This window comes from Glycine max, chromosome 20 (assembly GCF_000004515.6).
Source record: "Glycine max cultivar Williams 82 chromosome 20, Glycine_max_v4.0, whole genome shotgun sequence".
Taxonomy (NCBI): domain Eukaryota; kingdom Viridiplantae; phylum Streptophyta; class Magnoliopsida; order Fabales; family Fabaceae; genus Glycine; species Glycine max.
The window spans coordinates 20,881,770-20,904,571 of record NC_038256.2 but is presented as its reverse complement, the minus strand read 5'-3'; the positions used below and the strand labels follow the sequence as shown (position 1 = coordinate 20,904,571).

The 22,802-nt window shown below is 40.6% G+C and overlaps 1 non-coding gene across 1 annotated transcript; it reads right to left on the bottom strand.

Moving 5' to 3' along the window:
• Positions 1-19,827: 19,827 nt before the first annotated feature.
• On the bottom strand, positions 19,828-19,934 carry LOC113000864 (small nucleolar RNA R71). The gene has a single exon (XR_003266185.1). It is a non-coding gene; the product is annotated as a small nucleolar RNA R71 (small nucleolar RNA).
• Positions 19,935-22,802: the final 2,868 nt, after the last annotated feature.

The window sequence follows — 22,802 nt, the reverse complement described above, 5'->3', positions numbered from 1 at the left end:
TTTAAGGTGTGGATGTCGAGCACACTGAAAATGAGGACACGTAGCCCTCTAAAGGTGAGGGCGTGCAGCCCTCTCAAGGCGAGGATGTGTAGTCCTTTGGAGGTGAGGGCGTGCAGCCCTCTGTTGGCGAGGATGTGTAGTCCTCTTCAAGGTGAGGGAATGCAGCCCTTTGTTGGCGAGGACGTGTAGTCCTCTCAAGGCGAGGACATGTAGTCCTCTGGAGGAAATGCCGCCCTTTGTTGGCGAGGACGTGTAGTCCTCTCAAGGCGAGGACATGTAGTCCTCTGGAGGTGAGGGCGTGCAACCTTCTGATGGTGAGGACGTGTAGTCCTCTCAAGGCGAGGACGTGTAGTCCTCTCAACGGTGAGGGTAACTAGTACCCAAGGTGAGGGCGTGTAGCCCTCTCAAGGCGAGGACATGTAGTCCTCTAGAGGTGAGGGCGTGCAGCCCTCTGATGGAAAGGACGTGTAGTCCTCTCAAGGCGAGGACGTGTAGTCCTCTCAACGGTGAGGGTAACTAGTACCCAAGGTGAGGGCGTGTAGCCCTCTCAAGGCGAGGACATGTAGTCCTCTAGAGGTGAGGGCGTGCAGCCCTCTGATGGTGAGGACGTATAGTCCTCTCAAGGCGAGGACGTGTAGTCCTCTCAACGGCGAGGGTAACTAGTACCCAAGATGAGGGCGTGTAGCCCTCTCAAGGCGAGGACGTGTAGTCCTCTGATGGTGAGGGCGTGCAGCCCTCTGATGGTGAGGACGCGTAGTCCTCTCAAGGCGAGGACGTGTAGTCCTCTCAACGGCGAGGGTAACTAGTACCCAAGATGAGGGCGTGTAGCCCTCTCAAGGCGAGGACGTGTAGTCCTCTGATGGTGAGGGCGTGCAGCCCTCTGATGGTGAGGACGTGTAGTCCTCTCAAGGCGAGGACGTGTAGTCCTCTCAACGGTGAGGGTAACTAGTACCCAAGGTGAGGGCGTGTAGCCCTCTCAAGGCGAGGACGTGTAGTCCTCTGATGGCGAGGGCGTGTAGCCCTCTGAAGTTGAGGACATGCAGTCCTCTGATGGCGAGGACACGTAGTCCTCTCAAGGTGATAGGTACAAGTACCCAAGGGTCCACCCTTATGAAAAAGCAAGAGATCGACTCATCGAGAGGGCCGGTCATCCCAAATCCACAAGATTTGGACATTAGATGTAGGAAATCTATGCAGTTAACATGATTTTTAGGGATGCAGATGCATGCAACCTTTGTCGTGAAATTTGGTAAATGCGGACTTCATATGAAACAATGCAATGTAATGGAAATTTGAACAATGTTCATGACATTCTTTCCCTATTTTGTGTTTTTGATTGATTTAATTTTTTTGGAAAACACAGATTGACTGTCCTTTTGAAAGAGGTGATAATTCATGCAACCTCATCCTATCTTTTTTGCAAATCTCTCCGGGAACTCCCTCAGAGTGTATGTTCTTTTTTATTTAGTCACTTGACCATTTTGGAGTGACGGCAATGGAGTCGTTTGATGTTTAATCAATCCATTGAAATCCTAGGGTTTGTCCCCTTTTTTTTGTTAAAAACATCGATGGGTGAGAACTTTTGATCGGCCCCTATGTTCACTTGAGGCTCATGCACGGTGCCCCTCATTGCCCCAGTGTAAGGCTTTGAGGTACCAATCGTTGTCTTTCGTCATGACCTTGTAGCTGGGAACCTATTGAGTGAGAACTTCTAATCTGCCCCTAGGTTCGTTTGAGGTTTATGCATGGGGCCTTTCATTGCCCCAGTGTAGGGCTTAGAGGTACCAATTGTTGTCTTGTTTTCACAACCTCGTAGTGAGGAAGAATGAAAGACGCAATTGATTCTTGCAAAAAGAATTTTCCAAGGACGAGAAATAGTTGAAGGATTATTCAGCTGATGGATTAAGTCAAATGACTCCTATGTAGAAGCAAGATGTTTTGATGTCTTGATGATGCTAAAGGATCAAGTGCTTCTAAGTTTTATTCAAGACAAGAATCCAAGAAGTCAAGATATATGATCAAGTTGATTTCTAGAATCTTTTGGAAGAAGTTTCCAAATTGAAAAAACAAAAGGTTTGACCAAAGAATTCTATCATTTCAAATTGAGATTTGCTCTCCGGTAATCGATTACCAGCAGCTGAAAATGTTTATAATAGTCACTAGAAATTTGAATTCAAAATTTATAATGTGTAATCGATTACACATGGATGGTAATTGATTACCAGCAATTTATTCAAATTTTAAAGCCTGTGATCTATTACACAAGTCATGTAATCAATTACCAGAGGAGATTTTCAGAAAATAATTTCCAAGAGTCACATCTATTTAAATGGTTTATGAATGGCCATCAAAGGTGACTTGGAAACACGAATTTAAAGAGAGTTTTCATTGCCCACAAAGTTTATCCTCTCAAAAGATTAAGAGTTTTTCTGAACTGAACTGTCTTATCCTCTCAAAAAGATTCCTTGGTCAACCACTTGCATATTCAATAAGGAATTTTGATTGGTCTTCATTGTACAATCTATCCCTTTTAAGAGAGATTTCTTCTTCTCTTCTTCTTACTTCTGAAAAGGGATTAAGAGACTGAGAGTCTCTTATTGTAGAGGATTCTTGAACACAAGGGAAGGGTTGTCCCTGTGTGGTTCAGACTTTGTAAAAGGAGTTTTACAAAGAGAGTGGAAAATCTCAAGTGGGTTTCTTGAGGACTGGACGTAGGCGCGGGAAGTGGCCGAACCAGTATAAATCAAGTTTGCATTCCTCTCTTCCTTTAAACTTCTTTTATTGCTATTTATCTTTTGCTTTAAAGAAGTTTATTTTGATTTGTCTTTTGAGTAATTCATGTTAAGGGTGCATTGTTAATCCAAAAAGAAAGAGTGATAGTTCAATTGGGGAATAGTCTTTGCATCTTAATTCAACCCCCCTTTTTCTTAAGGTAACTGAGGCCATTTGTCCAACATCCTATTCTTGACAACTCGCTTCTCTAAGAAGACAAACTTTCTGGAATGATAAAATGAAGTCACATGAACGTCTATATTTTTACTTGAAAACATAGTCAATCAAATGCCTTTTTATTTTTTTTTATTTTGAAACTTATTTGTTTTGAACTTTACTCGTTGTTTTACGGCACCCCCACCAACATGCAAGACGAGTAATCTCTGATTGAACAGTCTTGGAAGTCAACACTTAGGAGCGCAGGTCGCTTGAGCAAATAGACCAATGGCTTGCACCCACATTCCGGTGAAAGTTGAATAAGCAAACATGCGTTTGTGAGAGGATGAGGGACAAGGATGTCCATTTTATCCATATCATTTAGCATTGTAACTGTGGTTTATAATAATGGCATAAACTTGAAAATCCTGATGAGTCATAACAACAGCTTCCAGAATTGCCCCATGTATGGTGTTGCTTGTCAATGTTATGATTCAACAAGCGATTCTCCTCAAATTTCAGCCAGCCCGTATCAATTAGACTTCACACTTTATGCTTCGGGGTCATACAATGCTCAATGGAATGCCCCAGGGCTCCTCCACGATAAGCACACGTTGCGTTCGAGTCGTATCCTCAGAAAAATGGAGGTTGAGGAACCTTGGTTGGGGTTATGGCTACCATTGAATTATTGAGTGGATATGGGATCAAGTTTAGCATATGACAACGGAATTTGGGGTGAACCCTACAGGCTTTTTGCTGCAAAATTCCTTTTTGTTGGTGTTTTTTTGGTTTGTGCTAAAGGTGGTCTTCGTCATTGGAAGTGCGGTAGACAGGCTTTGTGGTTGATTTAGGGATGGCCTTTGTGGATAACTGGGTGGTGGGTAAGGAGGAGGTTTGTTATTGACTGAGTAATGACATTGTTGGGTTTGGTGGGAAACTTGGCCGTATAGGAATGGCAGTCACAACATGGGTTTCTCCCTCTTTCTCACCCTCTTTATTTGCCCCAGTTTTCTCATTCGTCTAAGCATGATGATTAAATTTGCCTCTTTTTAGATCCACTTCGATCCTTTCACTGGCGAAGACCAAATCCGCAAAGCTTTGAGGGTGCGTAGCCCACCATCTTTTCATAGTAGAGTATCGATAATGTGTCTACCATCACGATTATCGTCTCCCTTTCCATCATTGGGGGTACCACTTGGGCCGCCAGATCCCTCCACCTTTTGGGCGTGTTCTTTGAAAGATCCGTCCCCCTTTTTGAAAATGTTCTGTAGTTGCATCCTATCCGGAACCATATCAAAATTGTACTGATACTGCCTAACAAAGGCAACCATTAGGTCCTTCCAAGAATGGACTCGGGAAGATTCCAAGTTAGTGTACCAGGTAATAGCTACCCCAGTAAGACTTTCTTGGAAGGAATGTATTAGCAATTCCTCATCTTTTGCGTATTCCCCCATCTTCTGACAATACATCTTTAGATGGTTCTTGGGACAAGTAGTCCCCTTGTACTTGTCAAGGTCCAGCACCTTGAACTTGGGAGGGGTGATGATATTGGGTTCTAGGAACAACTCTTTTAAGTTAGCAAAGGCATCATCTTCACCTCCTTCAATGGCCCTGAGCCTTTCCTCTAGATGATCCAACTTTCCCATTTCTGCCATAGCATGAGGGTTTTTACTTGTCGTGGAATGCAAGAGGTGTAGTTGTGGGTGATACTGAGGGCCTTCCAAAGGGTTTTGTAGGGGTATACCACCAACTGCTTGCCCTTCCGTGGCATATCCGAGGCAAGGCTCGAAGTCGGCTAGATTGTGGTGGGGAATTTCATGTGTCCCCCCCACGGTTTAAGAGACCTGTGCATGATCAGTTTGGGGTTGTTGGCTCTCAATGGGTATAGGAGTGGAGTTATTGACATTCTTATTGGGAGTGTACGCCACTTTGGGTGGCGTATAGTTGAGAGGCAAGCCATATGGCGGGAAGGCGTGCTCGTTTTGAATTTGTACATCATGGGGGCTGCCCGTACTTCCCAAATCTTTGCCTACCATATCTGAGGTTGGATGATTCATTTGGTTGATGCCGGATGGGGACATCAGGTTCACCTTAGCAACAACGCTGGTAGCGGCAATTGCAACCGCATTGGCTTCCATTATCTTCTTCACGCTCATCATGGCCTCCATCATTGTGGCCATTTTCTCTTTAATGGCCTCCATGTCGGCCTTCATCTTCTCTTGTATCTCCTCTACTTCACCCATTACTCTAGCTCTAGCACAAGTTCGGTGAGGACGCCGTAAAGCATGTTTTTTTTTTTTTATAACAATGATTAAGTTCATTTTATTTTATTTTATTTTATTTTTCAAGGAAAGAATGCAGTGAGCAATGCAACCAATGAAAAGCATGGATGTATGCGAATGATGTACAGTTGAAGATTGCGAATTTTTACGCAGGATATGGGGTTGAATCAATTTAGATTTTCAACATGGTCCATGACATCTTTGTCAAGGTGAAACTGGAAGTAACAAGGACATCAACAATCCTAAATATGTTTGGCAGTAGATGAAGCAGTGATGTGACTCGATTCATCTTTTGCCCCAATTTTGCAAGACGGTTACTTCCATATTTTGACTTGATGAACCTTTTTATAAAAGCATGAGCTTGGTTCAACCCTATAATCCAAGGAATGGCAATTCTGATCGCCAATACTTCAACAACATCTCATAGGGATGAATGACTCGGGCATACTTTAAGCTATGCATGGAAAATGTAATTATGAAATTGAGATGCCCGAAGAAACACCATTTCCTAGTTAACCATGCATTAGGTACCATGTTCAATTATTTTGTTTTGTTGTTGTGTGTTTTTTTTTTTTTAGAAATGGGTTTATGATCCCAACATGGTTGGCTCATGGTGCCTAACACATGCAACTAAGAATGTAGTGTGAAGTTTCACGCTTCCCCTTTTTTGTTTTTGTAGAGGAAAACACAAGGATGAGCAAACATGAAAACAAATGGTATGCAATTTTGCAGATCAAAAAGTTTGTTGAACGCATATGCATGATGATGCCATGACTCATGCAAAATGTGAGGCTGGAATATGATAACGGACAAATGCAGGAACAATATGTTCATTATGATGTTATGAAGAGATGCTTATGCGATGCATGATATGAATGCATTTTACGGACACGAGAGCCCGGAAAATTATCTCTTCTTACTTGCACATTTGGGGGCGCAGTGCCCCATGTGTACAATTAAGAAGGTGATATGGACCTTTCGGCTTCCCGTGACAAAGGACGAGACCAACATACAATGCATGCTAGAGATAAAATGTGGGAGTGACTTGATTCGCACTGATTTTTGGAGTAAAAACGTGGGATAAACTCATTTTTTTCAAAAAGTTATAACTAGTCAAGATCTGAGCGACAATACAAACTTCCTAGCGGTTTCTAATTATATGGTCCATTAAGTCTATCATATGCAGACAATAGCTGAGAAGTCCGTGGATCTCCTCGGGGGCGGAGTAGGTGTCCGCCACTGCTTTGGCCTTGGCTAGCAATGGGGGAAGTTCTTGACTCCTGTTCAAAGTCAGAGCAAATCGGTCCGTCCACATTGTTGCCTCTTGGTGCAATGAATCAATTACCCTTTCCCTTGCTTCCCTTTCTGCTGATATCTTGGCGTACTCATCCTCTAGCCTTTGCTCGTGAGTCGCCGCTAGATTTAGCTTCTCTTTGCACTTATCGATGATGGCCCACATATTCCCTTCAGTCTCGCTTAACTGTTGGGACAAATTTCTTTTCGACCTAAGGCAAACCTTTAGCTCGTCCTTCAAGATCATGCCTTTGACCTGTGATGATTCCTTTCACCTCTTCGGAGCTTGAGCTCACTATTGCTGCCCTATAAAGCCCCTCAAAACTTTGCTTTGGTTGTGTTCTTCCCTACGAGCCCTCTTGGTCTTTTGTTCCAATGCCTTGGTGGTAGCTACATTTACATCCCTTAGTTCGGCATTCTCCTTCTGGATCCTAAGAGCCACTGATTTGAACCTTTCTTTGACTGTTTGAGCTTGCTCGAGTTTTGTCCTAAGAGCCTGCACCTCTTCGTCTTCCTCCGGTGCCTCAACTTCCTCCCTTTTAGCGGTTCTCAACTTCCCTACGAGCTCTTTGTCTTTCTTTTGTACCACCCCCCATGCCTTGCGGACCTTCTGAAGTGTCTCCACGTTGGTCTTATTGAAGCCTCATGAAATGACAGGCGCGAGCCCATCCTCTAGTGGCGCCCCTCTCATAGGGTAGCCAAGTTGTCTTATTGCAAGAATGGTATTGTAGCTGATGCAACCCCTCGTCACCATCAAGGGAACATTTGGAAATCCTCCGCATGAAATAAGAACTCTGGTTCTTCCTTCCTTCCATCGAGGGAACCAGTTGACAGATGCTCCTTCTTTGCTTGCTAAAAGTTGGTCCCAATTCGCCTTGATTTTCCAAGGTCTTTGCCCTTTCCTCCAAACACTTCCTTGGTACTCCGACTACTCCATTTCTGTTTTGCTTTAGACGTTCCAAGTCTTGTGCTGAGATTTTCACTACCTTGGCAACTCTTGTCGTGGAGGGATAGAACCCAAAGAAAAGATATGGCTTCCTTCCTCCCAGTTGGCATCCCAGGATTTCTTCCAACTCTTTCACAGTCGGCACTAGCTGGAAGTCCTCAAATGTGAAGCACCTTAGGGGCTGGTCATAACACTGGGAAAGGGATGCAATCGGTTCCATGGAGACTTCTACCCTAGCTAGGTCCTAAATCTTACCATAGGCTTTGCGGAAGGCTTGCCGTTGAAGTTGACCCATTAATTGCCCCAACTTTCGTAAACTGGTGACCTCTAAGCTCTTGATTTTGACTTGATAGAACCTCTTTTTAAGCGAAGGCTTTTGACTTGATCCCATGTTTTACTAAAGTGAAATAAAATCTAGTGCGAAACAAAACTCCTACATCTATCATGGGTGGAATGGATGAATGCATGAAGAAATGCATATGACACAGATGCAATTTACGAATACGGGAGCCCGAGAAATTGTTTCCTTCTTGGATACAACGTTTGGGCAGCATGGCACCCAATGTATGTTTTTTAAGAAGGCGACACGGACCCTCCGTCGGTTTGCTAAAGTGAGGGGATCAAAGACGAAACCCACGCATGATGCATATGCGAAAGGCACAACACGGGGATGTACATAGTACGACAATATTCACAAACAAATATAAGCAAAAGGGTATATGATACTTATGCATGGCAGTGTGAAAAATGGCACGCAGCGTGTTTGCTCCATGCCCCTATTTAAGGGACCTATAAGGGAGAGAGCTAACTAGGCTTTTAGTGATAACCCCCAAGGTAGTCATATCTCTCTTGATGGTTTCTAGAGGTATCATCCCCTTCGAAGAACATACTGCAGCAGTAGGGACTACTAGCAACAATATGTTTTCAAAGAGAAAACTCTAGATGAGGGTTCACTGTAATCAAGCAAGTCGGAGACCTAGCATGATCACGGATTCACCTCCACTCCTTATGTTCCCACGAACCCGGGTATAGGGCCCTTTTTCAACTCACCGTGTGTGCAAATAGTGTTAGTGTTTGTGTGCATCAAATGAATAAATATTTACCTCATGCATACAAAAAAAATGCACTAAAAGCATCAAAGAGTTATATATACAAGAACATAATAAGGGGAAGCCAACAAAGGAGTAAGTCATGGTAAAACATTGCACAAAATTAAATGGCCTAACTCTCTAAAAACAGTCCCCAGTGGAGTCGCCAACTGTTGCAACCTACCCTTCGGCGGGAGGGCGACGCGTGACTCGCGGGATGCGTGTTCCACGAAAGGAATACGCGCGGAGTCGCCACCAACGTTTATTTGAGGAAAACGTCGGAAAAACCGGAAAAGACGCGATCTACGAACTTTTAAGTGAAAGGTTCGGGAGTTGTATTTACGCGCGGGGAAGGTATTAGCACCCCACACGCCCGTCCCAAGGGACGGCAGCCTTTAATCGAATGTGCAAACATGACTTTGGTTTTTATGTTTCCCTTTATGTCCTTATATCCTTTATACCCTTTTTATATTTTTTCTCTTTTAGTGGTCGACAAGGGTGTTTCCCTTTGCTCCTACGTATTCCTCAATTTGCGATGAGGAAATCAGACCTACGTAGTTCTTTCGGAACAAAGTGTTTGGTTTAAGTTTGTTTTTTGTCTTTTTTGCAAAATATGTTTTTTATTTGAACAAAAGGTCATTTAAGGTGTTGGACCATTAAACGGTCTTTTGATTTTGAAAGGAGAGAAACGTTAAGGCATTGGACCATTAACGATCTCTTGTTTTTGAAAGGAGAGAAACGTTAAGGCATTTGGACCATTAACGATCTCTTGGGGTGGTCGACAAAAGCGGGGCTTTTGCTCCTACGTATCCTCAATTGCGATGAGGAAATCAGACCTACGTAGTTCTTGCAAAAGCGGTAAAGTCACATGTTGATTTTATGCTTTTGAACGGTCCATGTTAACCGATAAAAGCAAAGAGGACCGTTTAAGGCGTTGGACCTTAAAACGGTTTTTAGTGATTTTTCGGAAAAAAACTTGATTTGTGAGTTGATTTTAGTCTTAGTTTCACTTTGGTTATTAATCAATTCATTCAAGGAAACTTCCAAAGAAAAACGTCCGATTGATTTTTTTTATTATTTTATTCAAAGATATTTTGATTATTTTATTATTATTTTACTTTTTTTGGTTTAACCGAGGTTATAGCGTGAACGATCAGTTAGATTTCGTTTTAACAGTGATTAAACGAGATTACAACACAAATGATCGGTTGAAATTCATTTTATCATTTATTAGACGAGAAAACGGCTTAAATAAATGGTTAAAGCACGTTAAAAACGGAAGAAAAGAAAACTGAAAGTAAACGAAATTAAAGTGAAAGTACACAAAACAAGAAATGAATTGAAAGTCTCGAATTCGAAAACTTACCCGTTGAAGAACGAAGAAAGAACGAAGAACGGATGAAGAACGGTGAAGAACGATGAAGAATTTCCACAGAATCGCTTACGGAAGCGTTTCGGAAGCGCCTCGGCTTAGATTTTCTTCACGGAAATGATTTTTCCAAGCAAATTCGAAAGAGAGAGAAGTGCCAAAGGGGCTGAACATTTTGAAACAGCTCCCCCCTCCCCTATTTATAGAAAAAAGGGAGGTGCTTGCCGCCCAAAGACTTAATGAAGAAGATTTCTAAGCGCACCCGAATTACTAAGTTCACCCCCCTTTTCGTATTTTACGGAAAAGTTACGGAAGCCTTACGGAACTGTTTTCGAATTTGATTTTCATCTTTTTTCTCTTCCCTTTCACCAATGTTAAGTGGAATATGCTTACCCAAAGTTTTCGGAAATTTTACGGAAGTATTACGGAAGCCGCGGAAGCCCCGAAAACCATTTTTCAAAAACGTGGAGGAGCTTGCCGCCCAGTTGCTTCCTCCTTAAGCAACCCAACTTCCAAAATGTTCTAGAAGGGCCTAGATTTGAATTGCTATTTACACCCCTATCTTGATAAGTTCACCCCCTTACCTTTTTTGGTGATTCTTTTTTCGTAAAGTTACGGAAACTTACGAATCTCGTAACAATACTTGTTTTCTTTCCGTAATGTTACGGAACCTTGCGGATTACATAATCATCCCCCTTTTGACTTACGGAATGTTACAGAACCTCACTTAATTATGCAACGATGCTTCCATTTGATTTCCGGTGTGTCACGGAAACTTACGGATTGTGCATCAATATAATTTTTTTGGTTTTTCGGCATGTCCTGGAATTTCACAAATTGCCCAATGATGGATGCCAAGCACCTCACAAGGACCAAAGAAAGGTCGCATGTCATCAAGCAAAGGTCCCCGGACGAAATTAGGGTATGACACACAATTTCACACAATTCTAATTTAAGGCTGTTGTCCTTTGGGACAAACGTGAGAGGTGTTAATACCTTCCTCAAACGTAAATACAACTCCCGAATCTGGAATATTCTTCATGACCGGTTTCCTTCAGTTTTTCCAATGTTTTCCACAAATAAATGTTGGTGGCGACTCCGCGCATTTTCCTCCTTTGGAAGACGCACCCGTGAGCCTCACTTCGCTCGCCCGCAAAAGGGTAGGTTGCGACAGTTGGCGACTCCACTAGTGATGGAAGCTTGCTTGTGGGGCTTCTATGGAGGCTGGATCTTTGAGCTTCAATGGGGTCCTTTATTGGTGATTTTCCACCATGGAGATGCAGCGAAAGACAAAGGAAAAGAGGTGAGAGGAGGCACCATCCATTAAGGAATAAGCAATGGAAGAAGGAGCTTCACCACCAAGATGAGCCTTGGATAAGAAGCTTGGAGATGATGCTTCAATGTAGGAAAAGAAAGAGGGAGAGAAAGAGAAGGGGGAGCACGAAATTGAAGGAATAAAAGAGGGAGAGAAGTGGAACTTTGAAGTATGTCTCACAAGACTCTCATTCATCAAAGTTACAACAAGTGTTACACATGCTTCTATTTATAGACTAGGTAGATTCCTTGAGAAGATTTCTTGAGAAAACTTCTTTGAGAAGCTTCTTTGAGAAAACTTCCTTGAGAAGCTAGAGCTTAGCTACACACACCCCTCTCATAACTAAGCTCGCCTCCTTGAGAAGCTTCCTTAAGAAGATTCCTAAAGAAGCTAGAGCTTAGCTACACACACCTCTCTAATAGCTAAGCTCACCTCCTTGAGATGAGAAGCTAGAGCTTAGCTACAACCCCCCTATAATAGCTAAGCTCACCCCCATGGCAAAAAACATGAAAAATACAAAAAAAAAGTCTTTACTACAAAGACTACTCAAAATGCCCCGAAATACAAGGCTAAAACCCTATACTACTAGAATGGCCAAAATACAAGGCCCAAAGGAAGGAAAAACCTATTCTAATATTTACAAAGATAAGCGGGCTCATACTTTGCCCATGGGCTCGAAATCTACCCTAAGGCACATGAGAACCCTAGGGCCTTCCCTTGGATCTCTAGCCCTATCGACTTGGAGTCTTCTACCCAATGCCCTTGCGAGGTAGGATTGCATCATTCCCTCCACCTTGGAAAGGATTTGACCTCAAATCCCGAGGTTCTTCATACCTTGGGCTCCTTCCTTCAACACCTGTAAAAAGAACAAAAACATATGTATTAGTGGTGTTTGGTATGTTGAAGTAAGGTAAGGTTTGAAAACCTATTTCCTGGGCATTTTCCCATGAAGGAACATGGTTTCTCACCAACTCAATGAGTGGTGCTACAAGTATAGAAAAATATGGGACAAACCTTTTGTAAAAGTTTGTTAAGTCATGGAAGCCCCAAATTTTTCTTATACTTGGTGGAGTAGGCCACTCAGGAATGACCTTTATTCTCTTAGGGTTCATGGGAACCCCTTCATCACTATTTGAAAAATTAAGAAATGTAACACAATAAAACATACCTTTTTCTGTATTTTCATATTGATTATTCCTACCAAAAAGTATGACAAACCTAAGGTGTCCCATATGAGTACCTAAGTTTGTATTGAAACTAAAAATAAGAACAAACCTACCCAATGGGTCCCTATGTACACAAATCATGAAGATGTTGGGTGCATGAGTGATTTTACAAAAGAGTGTTGCACCACTCAAAACATTCATCATACCACCTATTTTAAGGACTTGGTGCCTAGTAATACCTATTTTGGGCACCAACAAAGCACAAGGATTTAAGCTCTTGCGAACCAAACCCTCATCCAACAACTTCTTTACTTGAGGAACAAACTCAAGCCCAAGAGGTGTGGCAATGCTAGCAAGTGCCTTTTTACAAAAGAGAAAATGTGGAGGTTTTCTAAGAGGGAAAGTTTCTTTAATGTTTGTCTTTATTGTAAAATGAGTTTCCTTCTTAGCTAAACTCTTGGAGGAGACACTTACCTCCTTACACTTCTCTTTAACCACTAATGGTTGTCCTTATTCTTGGGGGTAGATTTCTTCACTAGATTTTTCCCCTTTTGCTTCTTCACTTTCACTAGAGGAAGGTGAAGTAGTAGCCTCATCTTGGCTACTATAAATGTCTTGGCCCCTCATAATCACGGTTTTTGTGGTGGGGCATTGAGAAGTAATGTGTCCTCTTCCAAGACATTTAAAGCACTTTATAGAGCTAGTTTTCTCTTGCATACTAGCCTTAGGGGCTTGCTTTTCTATTGTATTCCCCTTACCATCTTTGGGCTTAGAAGGTGTCACCCCTAAGATGCCTTGACCTTGGTCTTTCTTTTGATAAGAGTGAGAGCCATAAGATTTTGAAGTAGACTTGTTTTTAAGTTGTTGTTCTACCCTTATTTTCCAATCTAAGTTAGCCTCTACATTGTCCTTCCCATGGAAGTATGGGAGGTTAATGTTAGCCTCTTGAGGCTTTCTTTCCATTTCTCTCCTATGGGAGTGAGGTCTAAGATGTGACCTATGCCTTCCTTCATAATAGTCACGAAGTTCTTCACTTAGGGTCTTACAAGAGTTATGACCACTATAGGAGGCATGTTTTTCTCTTTTCATTTCTTTCATTATTTTTCTTCTTTCTTCCTCTCTTATTTTTTCTTTTTCTTTTCTCTCTTATTTTTCTTTTCATAACTTGAGGGAACTCAACTCATCTAAGATTCTAGATAAAGGGTCTTTATGACTAGTACCCTCTCCATTAACACTAGATGAATGATGACTCATGTTGGTTCCTATGTTGTGGTTCTTTCTTGTTGGAGGTTTGAAAACAAAAGGTAAAAGAAACTATGGTTGAAACTAGCCAAATAAACACTAAAAGAGGTGTGAAAGATAAGGTAAAAAACTAATTGGTAAAAGGAAAGCTATCTAGGCGGTTTGACAATGGAAGGTAAAGGAAATAAGCTATGAAAGTAAGCAAGAAAAGTAAACTAGGTGAATCCTAAGAGTGTTTGGATGACCACATTCAAGGTTCCCAACAAAACACTCACTATCCTAAGGAAAAATTGCCTAAAATTATTACACACAAATGGAAGTTTGGTAACCTATTGGAGGCTCCCAATACACTTCCAATGAAAAGCCTTTTTTTTACTAAACTTGAAAGCAATGAAGGTAAGTAAATTGCAAATTATAAAATTACAAAAGATTGTTGTTCATTCTTTGGTGATTCACTCAATATGGAGTGCTTCTTAGTCCAATAGCTCTTAAGGTGGTTGGCCCTTTTCTTCTTGACTCAAATTCTTCAAGGGATGGCACCAATCCTCCTTCCAATTCCCTATATGGCAACCCACAAACAAGGAAACAAAGAGACAAGCAATAACCAAAGACCAAAAAAATGAAATCAAATCTAAACCAATGGGGTTTTAACAAGACAATTTTTCAAGGATTACTCAACAATTAAAGCAATGAAAAAGACATAGAAGCAAGCTAGGACTCATAGAGAAACTTAGAATGGCTTTAGAGTAGAGAAAAAAAAACTATAAAAAAAATGACTCAACAAACCTCTAGATTTGGCACTTTTTTTCACAGTAATTTTCAATTGAAATTTCGGAACTAAGATTGGTATAACATAGGCACCAATTATAGAATAAATTTTGAGCCAAAACAACAAGCACACTTCCCTTTCACTTTTTTTTTCCTGGGTACTGATTTTTCTGCCAACTTGTGTGATTTTTAGTATTTTTTCCTTTTATCCAAATCACTTGGTTCTTTTTTTATAACTTTTTTCCAGATGTCTAGCAAATTCAGTAAACATTTCAGCTCAAAATTCGAAGTAACCAATTCTCAGTAATTTTTAAAAGTTTGTATGTCGAAGCTGCCAGCATCAGCAATTTTTTTTAAGCATTGTATATTGATTGCCTTAGGCTTACTTTCAACCTTCCTATGTATGTTGAACTCACTAGGATTGTTTAACACAGTTTTAGGAGTTCAATATTCACTTAGGATCAACATTTCAGCCAGAAATTCAATCACCAAAACTCAAATTCACAATAGACACAATCATAAGGAAACCTAAAAGTTCAAGAAAAGGTTCACAATCAAAGACTCTCTAAGATTTTTGCATGAACATGTTAAGGACTAATTAACATGAAAGATTTGACTCAAATCAAATAATAGGCTAAAAGAATTTCATACACTCATGAACAAATGAGTTAGACAAAGAAACAAGAAAATAAAATTCAGCACAACATAAGAAATCTTATGTGACAAGTTTCATGACTAGAGATGACTTCTATGACAAAACTACAATAGGTGAACAAGTCACTCTAGATTTTTGAGGTTTTCTTCTACTTTAATATTTTTGTAAGAATTTTGTGGTTTAGGTTTCAGCCACAAAAAATAACCAGACAAAACTCAAAGGAACCTAAACTCAACACAATTCATGGTTCAAGAACACGAACAAGAAATTTGAACCATAGAAAATCAAATCTAGCTTCTATAGCAAGTTTAATCGGTGGAAACTCTAAAGAATCATGTTAAAAACATTTATCACAAGACATGTGAGGAGATACATGGAGAAAAAAATGAAGAAACAACAATGGAAGAGAAGGTAAAGCAAAAACTTTAATGGAGGTTTAATGAGCACCTACTTGAAGCTCTTGTGCTCTGATTACCACTTGATGGAAGCTTGCTTGTGTTGCTTCTATGGACGCTAGATCTTTGAGCTTCAATGGGGTCCTTTAATGGTGATTTTCCACCATGGAGATGCAGCGGAAGACAAAGGAAAAGAGGTGAGAGGAGGCGCCATCCATTAAGGAATAAGCCATGGAAGAAGGAGCTTCACCACCAAGATGAGCCTTGGATAACAAGCTTGGAGAGGATGCTTCAATGGAGGAAAAGAAAGAGGGAGAGAAAGAGATAGGGGAAGCACGAAATTGAAGGAATAAAAGAGGGAGAGAAGTGGAACTTTGAAGTATGTCTCACAATACTCTCATTCATCAAAGTTACAACAAGTGTTGTTACACATGCTTCTATTTATAGACTAGGTAGCTTCCTTGAGAAGATTTCTTGAGAAAACTTCCTTGAGAAGCTTATTTGAAAAAACTTCCTTGAGAAGCTAGAGCTTAGCTACAAAGACCCCTCTCATAACAAAGCTCACCTCCTTGAGAAGCTTCCTTAAGAAGATTCCTAAAGAAACTAGAGCTTAGCGACACACACCTCTCTAATAGCTAAGCTCACCTCCTTGAGATGAGAAGCTAGAGCTTAGCTACACACCCCCTATAATAGCTAAGCTCACCCCCATGACAAAAAACATGAAAATACAAAAAAAAAAGTCCTTACTACAAAGACTACTCAAAATGCCCCGAAATACAAGGCTAAAATCCTATACTACTAGAATGGCCAAAATACAAGGCCTAGAGGAAAGAGAAACCTATTCTAATATTTACAAAGATAAGCGGGCTCATACTTAGCCCATGGGCTCCAAATCTAACCTAAGGCTCATGAGAACCCTAGGGCCTTCCCTTGGATCTCTAGCCCAATCGACTTGGAGTCTTTTACCCAATGCCCTTGCGGGGTAGGATTGCATCAACTGGGGACTATTTTTGTGAGTTAGGCCTATTTTAGGAAAGCGTGGAATTGTGAAACTTTGTGTGAGCATTTTTTTTTGTACTGTGATAATAGTGAAACCTCGTCTAGAGCTTTCTCTCTTTATAATATGTTGTCGCTGGTATTCCATACCGCCGCAATATTATTATCTTGAGTGATGATACCTCTAGTAAACATCCATGTGAGATATGGATCGTTGGGAGTAGTTATTAGAGACCCCTATATATTATCCTATAGGTACCTAAAATATGGGCACGGAGCAAACACGCTGCGTGCCGTTTTAAACACTGCCATGCATGTAGTTCTAAATGTCATGTACGCCTTTGCTTGTAATTATTTGTGGATATTGTCGTACTCTGTGTATCCCCATGTTATGCTTTTGTGAGTCTACATCATGTCGTCACACACGCGTTGTATGTTGGTCTCGTCTTTTGTTATGGGAAGCCGAAAGATCTATATCACCTTCTTAAACTGCACACATGGGGCACTGCACCCCCAAATGCGCAAGTAAGAAGAGATAATTTTTCGGGCCCTCGTGTCCGTAAATGCATTCATATCATGCATCACATAAGCATCTCTTCATGACATCATAATGAACATATCTTTCCTACATTTGTCCATTATCATATTCCAGCATCACATTTTGCATAAGTCATTGCATCATCATGCATATGCGTTCAACATACGTTTTGTTCTACAAACACTATTAGAAAATACACTTTCAACATCGGTTATTTAGAACATTCTACATCGGTTCTAAAACCAATGTTGAAAGTGACGATGTTGAATGTATGAATGTTAACATCGGTTTTGGAGAACCGATGTTAACATACATATAACAACATCGGCTCTCTAAATAACCGATGTTAAACACAATGAACAACAGCAAAAAAAGTGTACGCATGATGAACCTTGACATCGGTTTTCCAGTAAAACCGATGTTAATATGTTAGTTTAACATCGGTTTTCTAGAAAAACCGATTTTAATATATGCCCTTAACATTGGTTTTGCTAGAAAACTGATGTCAACGTTGATGATGCATACACTTATTTGGTGTAGTTCTTTGTGTATAACATCGGTTAATTATAAATAACCGATGTTAATATTCAAATATTCACATCGGTTATTGATGTGCCATCATTTTCTTCTATTTTCTAAACCCTTTTTGCACCATTTTAATTACTAATTGGTCTTAATTGTCAATTAATTAGGCAGTTTTATTATTTGGGCTCATTTAGCTAATTTGATGTTTTTAATCTAATTTCAGGAATTAATGAAACATTGGACTTAATCCGGATTTTGGTTGTGGACTTGAAGAGGGCAAATAAAGCAGTTACCTTAGTTAATTTCTAATTAGGCAATTTCGCAATTTTATTTTATGTGGTTCAGTGTTTATTTTGTTTTGTGCCAGAGTATTGTAATAGGGCCCAGTGACTTTGAGTGACTCTTTTTAAATAGCAGCCTTGGGATTCGTGCAAGGCTTTTCTGTTATGCCATTCATTATTCAGAGCTTTGTTTAGGGTTTTACGTTTTTCTGCTTGGATGCTACTGTACACGTAATGCAATTTTCCATTTCCTGCTTCTAATTACAATTTCGTTCTTATTTCTTCTTCTACTTTCATTTACGTTTCTGTTTTCATTTTCGTTTCTGTCACATTTATGTTTCTGTTTATTTATGTTTCTACTTCATGTTTCATTTACATTTTCTGTTTGAATCTATGGAAGGCTAAATATTCTGGTGTTGCTTCCTTTTGAGGAAAAGACCCAACTCTCTTTGAGGTTTCGTTTATAATGTGGTTCCCTGGCAGTTTTCCCTTCTCTAGTTAACCCAAATTCGTGAACATTAATCAGTGCACGCTTTGTGTTCGATTAATTGCCTCTGAGCCTAACTTGCGTTCATGCTTAATGGACGAAGGGCTAACTGGTGTATGTGGTGCCTAATCACATATTGACAACCCTAAGTTGATTTTCGCTTAGTAAATTGAAATAGGGTTGGATTAAGTGGTTAATTGTTAGGAACGAATTCTCCATAACCCAGGATAAGAGAATGGCTTCTGAATCATAGGAAACAACCCATTTTTAATATTATTAGTTTTGTATTCCAGTTTACTTGTTCTGCTCCTTAAATCACAAAACAAACAAACCCCCCCCAATCGTTACTGTTACTGCAAGTATATTATGAACATTTGGTTTATCATTGCTCGTTGGGAAACGACCTAGGATCACTTCCTAGTTACTGCATTTTCATGTTTATTTGATTCGGTTACGGCCTCGATCAAATTTGGCGCCGTTGCCGGGGAGCAGTGTCCAAAGGTTCATAATTGCTAGCGTTGTGTGTTTAATTCTTTCGTGTTTTATGTTTAATTGTTAGTATGTGTGTTAGTGTTGTTTAATGTCCTGATATTTTGTTTAGTGTGTGTTCTGTTTCAGTTTTCCTATTAAGCGCTTCCCCTGTTTCAGTCTTGGGTGTTTTGCTTTGTATAGTGTTTTGCGACGGACTTAGCAACCACTTTTGCTTGCGGCAAAACAGAGTAGTAGTAGAAATCATGTAGCGACGGATTTTAGCGACCACCCATGTTGAATTATTTTGGATTTTTTGTTTTAGTAGCTAAGGTTGTTATTTTTGGCTGAATTTTTTTGTGGTGACTTCTTTCAATCCATATTTTTTGGGAAAAATAGCAAGAACCTTTAGTTTGGTCAGATTTGAAAGTTCCAAAAAAGTAGCAAATTTTGTGTTTATCAAAACTTCAAACGGCCATAGCTTTTGCTCCGGTTATCAGAATCACAATTATTATAGACGTATTTGGGGTAGAAAAAAATTTCCTACAATTTTGAACATTCTGATTTTGAGCATTATAATTTTGAGCATTCTGATTACTGGTGAATCTATGCATTCTGTTATTGGTGATTTTGATCATCCAGATTTTGAGCATTATAATTTTGAGCATTATGATTCTGAGCATTATGATTTTGAACATTCTGAGAACATGGCACAACCTCCACCCCGTGAGAGGACTCTAAGGGAAATGGCTGCACCTGATTTCACCTACGAAAGCTTGTGCATCCAATACCCTGATGAGGATGTCCCATATGTTCTTAAAACTGGACTGATTCATTTGCTTCCAAAGTTTCATGGCCTTGCAGGTGAAGACCCGCACAAACATTTGAAGGAATTTCATATTGTCTGCTCCACCATGAAACCCTCAGATGTCCAAGAGGATCATATATTTCTGAAGGCTTTTCCTCATTCTTTAGAGGGAGTGGCAAAGGACTAGTTGTATTACCTTGCTCCACGGTCCATCACGAGCTGGGATGACCTTAAGAGAGTATTCTTAGAAAAAAATTTCCCTGCTTCTAGGACCACAACCATCAGGAAGGATATCTCAGGTATTAGACAACTCAGTGGAGAGAGCCTGTATGAGTACTGGGAGAGATTTAAAAAACTATGTGCCAGTTGCCCTCACCATCAGATTTCGAAGCAACTTGTTCTCCAATATTTTTATGAAGGACTCAGTAATATGGAGAGAAGTATGATAGATGCTGCCAGTGGTGGAGCCCTTGGAGACATGACTCCTGCTGAAGCCAGAAATTTAGTTGAGAAGATGGCTTCCAACTCCCAGCAGTTTAGCGCCAGAAATGATGCTATAGTCATTAGAGGAGTGCATGAGATAGCTACAAACTCAGCTGCCTCATCTGAAACTAAGAAGCTTGAAGGCAAACTGGATGCATTGGTTAACTTGGTAACCCAGGTGGCCTTGAACCATAAATTTGTACCTGTTGCAAGGGTCTGTGGATTGTGCTCCTTTACTGACCACCATACAGACCTTTGCCCTTCCATGCAGTAACCTGGAGCAATTGAGCAGCCCGAAGCTTATGCTGCAAACATTTACAATAGACCTCCTCAACCTCAGCAGCAAAATCAACCACAACAGAACAATTATGACCTCTCCAGCAACAGATACAACCCTGGATGGAGGAATCACCCTAATCTCAGATGGTCTAGCCCTCAGCAACAACAATAGCAGCCTGCTCCTTCCTTCCAAAATGCTGCTGGCCCAAGCAGACCATACATTCCTCCACCAATCCAACAACAACAACAACCCCAAAAACAGCCAACAGTTGAGGCTCCTCCACAACCTTCCCTCGAAGAACTTGTGAGGCAAATGACTATGCAAAACATGCAGTTTCAACAAGAGACCAGAGCCTCCATTCAGAGCTTAACAAATCAGATGGGACAATTGGCTACACAATTGAATCAACAACAGTCCTAGAATTCCGACAAGCTGCCTTCCCAAGCTGTCCAAAATCCCAAAAATGTCAGTGCCATTTCATTGAGGTCGGGAAAGCAGTGTCAATGACTCAACCCGTAGCACCTTCCTCATCTGCAAATGAACCTGCCAAACTTCACTCTACTCCAAAAAAAAGGTGATGACAAAAATTTACCTAACAATTTCTGTGCAGGTGAATCTTCCACTGGTAATTCTGATTTGCAGAAGCAGCACATCCCTCCTCTTCCATTCCCTCCAAGAGCAGTTTCTAACAAAAAAATGGAAGAGGCAAAGAAAGAGATCTTGGAAACATTCAGAAAAGTAGAGGTAAACATACCTTTGCTGGATGCAATAAAGCAAATTCCAAGATATGCCAAATTCTTGAAGGAGATGTGCACTAATAAGAGGAAGCTTAAAGGAAGTGAATGAATTAGCATGGGCAGAAATGTCTTCGCATTAATTGGTAAATCTATTCCGCAAATTCCTGAAAAATGTAAAGATCCAGGTACATTCAACATACCTTGTATTATAGGGAATAGTAAGTTCGACAATGCCATGCTAGATTTAGGAGCTTCTGTTAGTGTTATGCCTCTGTCTATTTTTAATTCTCTATCTCTAGGTCCCTTGCAGTCAACTGATGTGGTAATTCATTTAGCTAATAGAAGTGTTGCCTATCCTGTTGGTTTCATAGAAGATGTCTTAGTTAGAGTTGGTGAACTGATTTTCCCTGTTGATTTTTATATTTTGAATATGGAGGATGGATTTTCTCAAGGATCGGTTCCCATCATTCTAGGCAGACCCTTTATGAAAACTGCTAGAACTAAGATAGATGTTTATGCAGGCACACTATCCATGGAGTTTGGTGATATAACTGTTCATTTTAATATTCTGGATGCTATGAAATACCCATCTGAAGATCTTTTTGTATTTCGTGCTGAAATAATTGACCATGTTGTTGATGAATACATGATTGATCTTTACTCTAATCTGCATGCCTCTCACTCTTCATGCATTGAGTCTGAAATTGTACTTGATCATATGTCCGAATTTGATGCTGAAAGTGAATCTGAAAGTGATATTGATTGCATGTCTGGTGGTGGTGTTTTACCTCTTGAGATTGATTTTATAGAGTCAGATAGGACTAACCATGTTTCAGGAAGTACACATACCTCTGACTTTCTTTATGAGGTACAGGCTGAGAAACCATCTCCTTCTACCACTATCCAGCCGACCACACCAGAATTGAAGCCTCTGCCATCAAATTTAAAATACGCTTACTTGGATGATAGCAAAAGTTTTCCAGTGATTATATCTGCCTCGCTGATGAGCAAGAGGATAAGTTGTTGTCTGTTCTCAAGAAGCATAAGAAGGCTATAGGCTGGACCCTAGCGGACATTCCTGGTATTAGCCCATCCACATGTATGCATCGAATAAATTTAGAGGATGGAGCTAAACCAGTAAGACAACCACAGAGAAGACTCAACCCGGTGATTCTTGATGTAGTGAAGAAGGAGATAACCAAGCTTTTGCAAGCTGGAATCATTTATCCTATCTCCGGCAGCCAATGGGTGAGTCCCGTCTAGGTAGTCCCGAAGAAGACCGGCCTCACAGTGATAAAAAATGAGAAGGAGGAGCTGATTCCTACTCGGGTGCAGAACAGTTGGAGAGTCTGCATTGACTATAGGAGGCTGAACCAAGTTACCAAAAAGGACCATTTTCCCCTGCCATTCATTGACAAGATGCTTGAGCGCCTGGCAGGTAAATCTCACTACTGTTTCCTTGATGGTTTTTCTGGTTATATGCAAATTACTATTGCTCCTGAGGATCAGGAAAAGACCACATTCACCTGCCCCTTCGACACTTTTGCCTATAGGAGGATGCCTTTTGGCCTGTGCAATGCCCCTGGTACCTTCCAGCGGTGCATGATTAGTATTTTCAGTGATTTCTTAGAAAATTGCATAGAGGTGTTTATGGATGATTTCACTGTGTATGGATCCTCTTTTGATGGTTGTTTGGATAGTTTGGAAAAAGTTTTGAATAGATGCATCGAAACTAACCTTGCTCTAAATTTA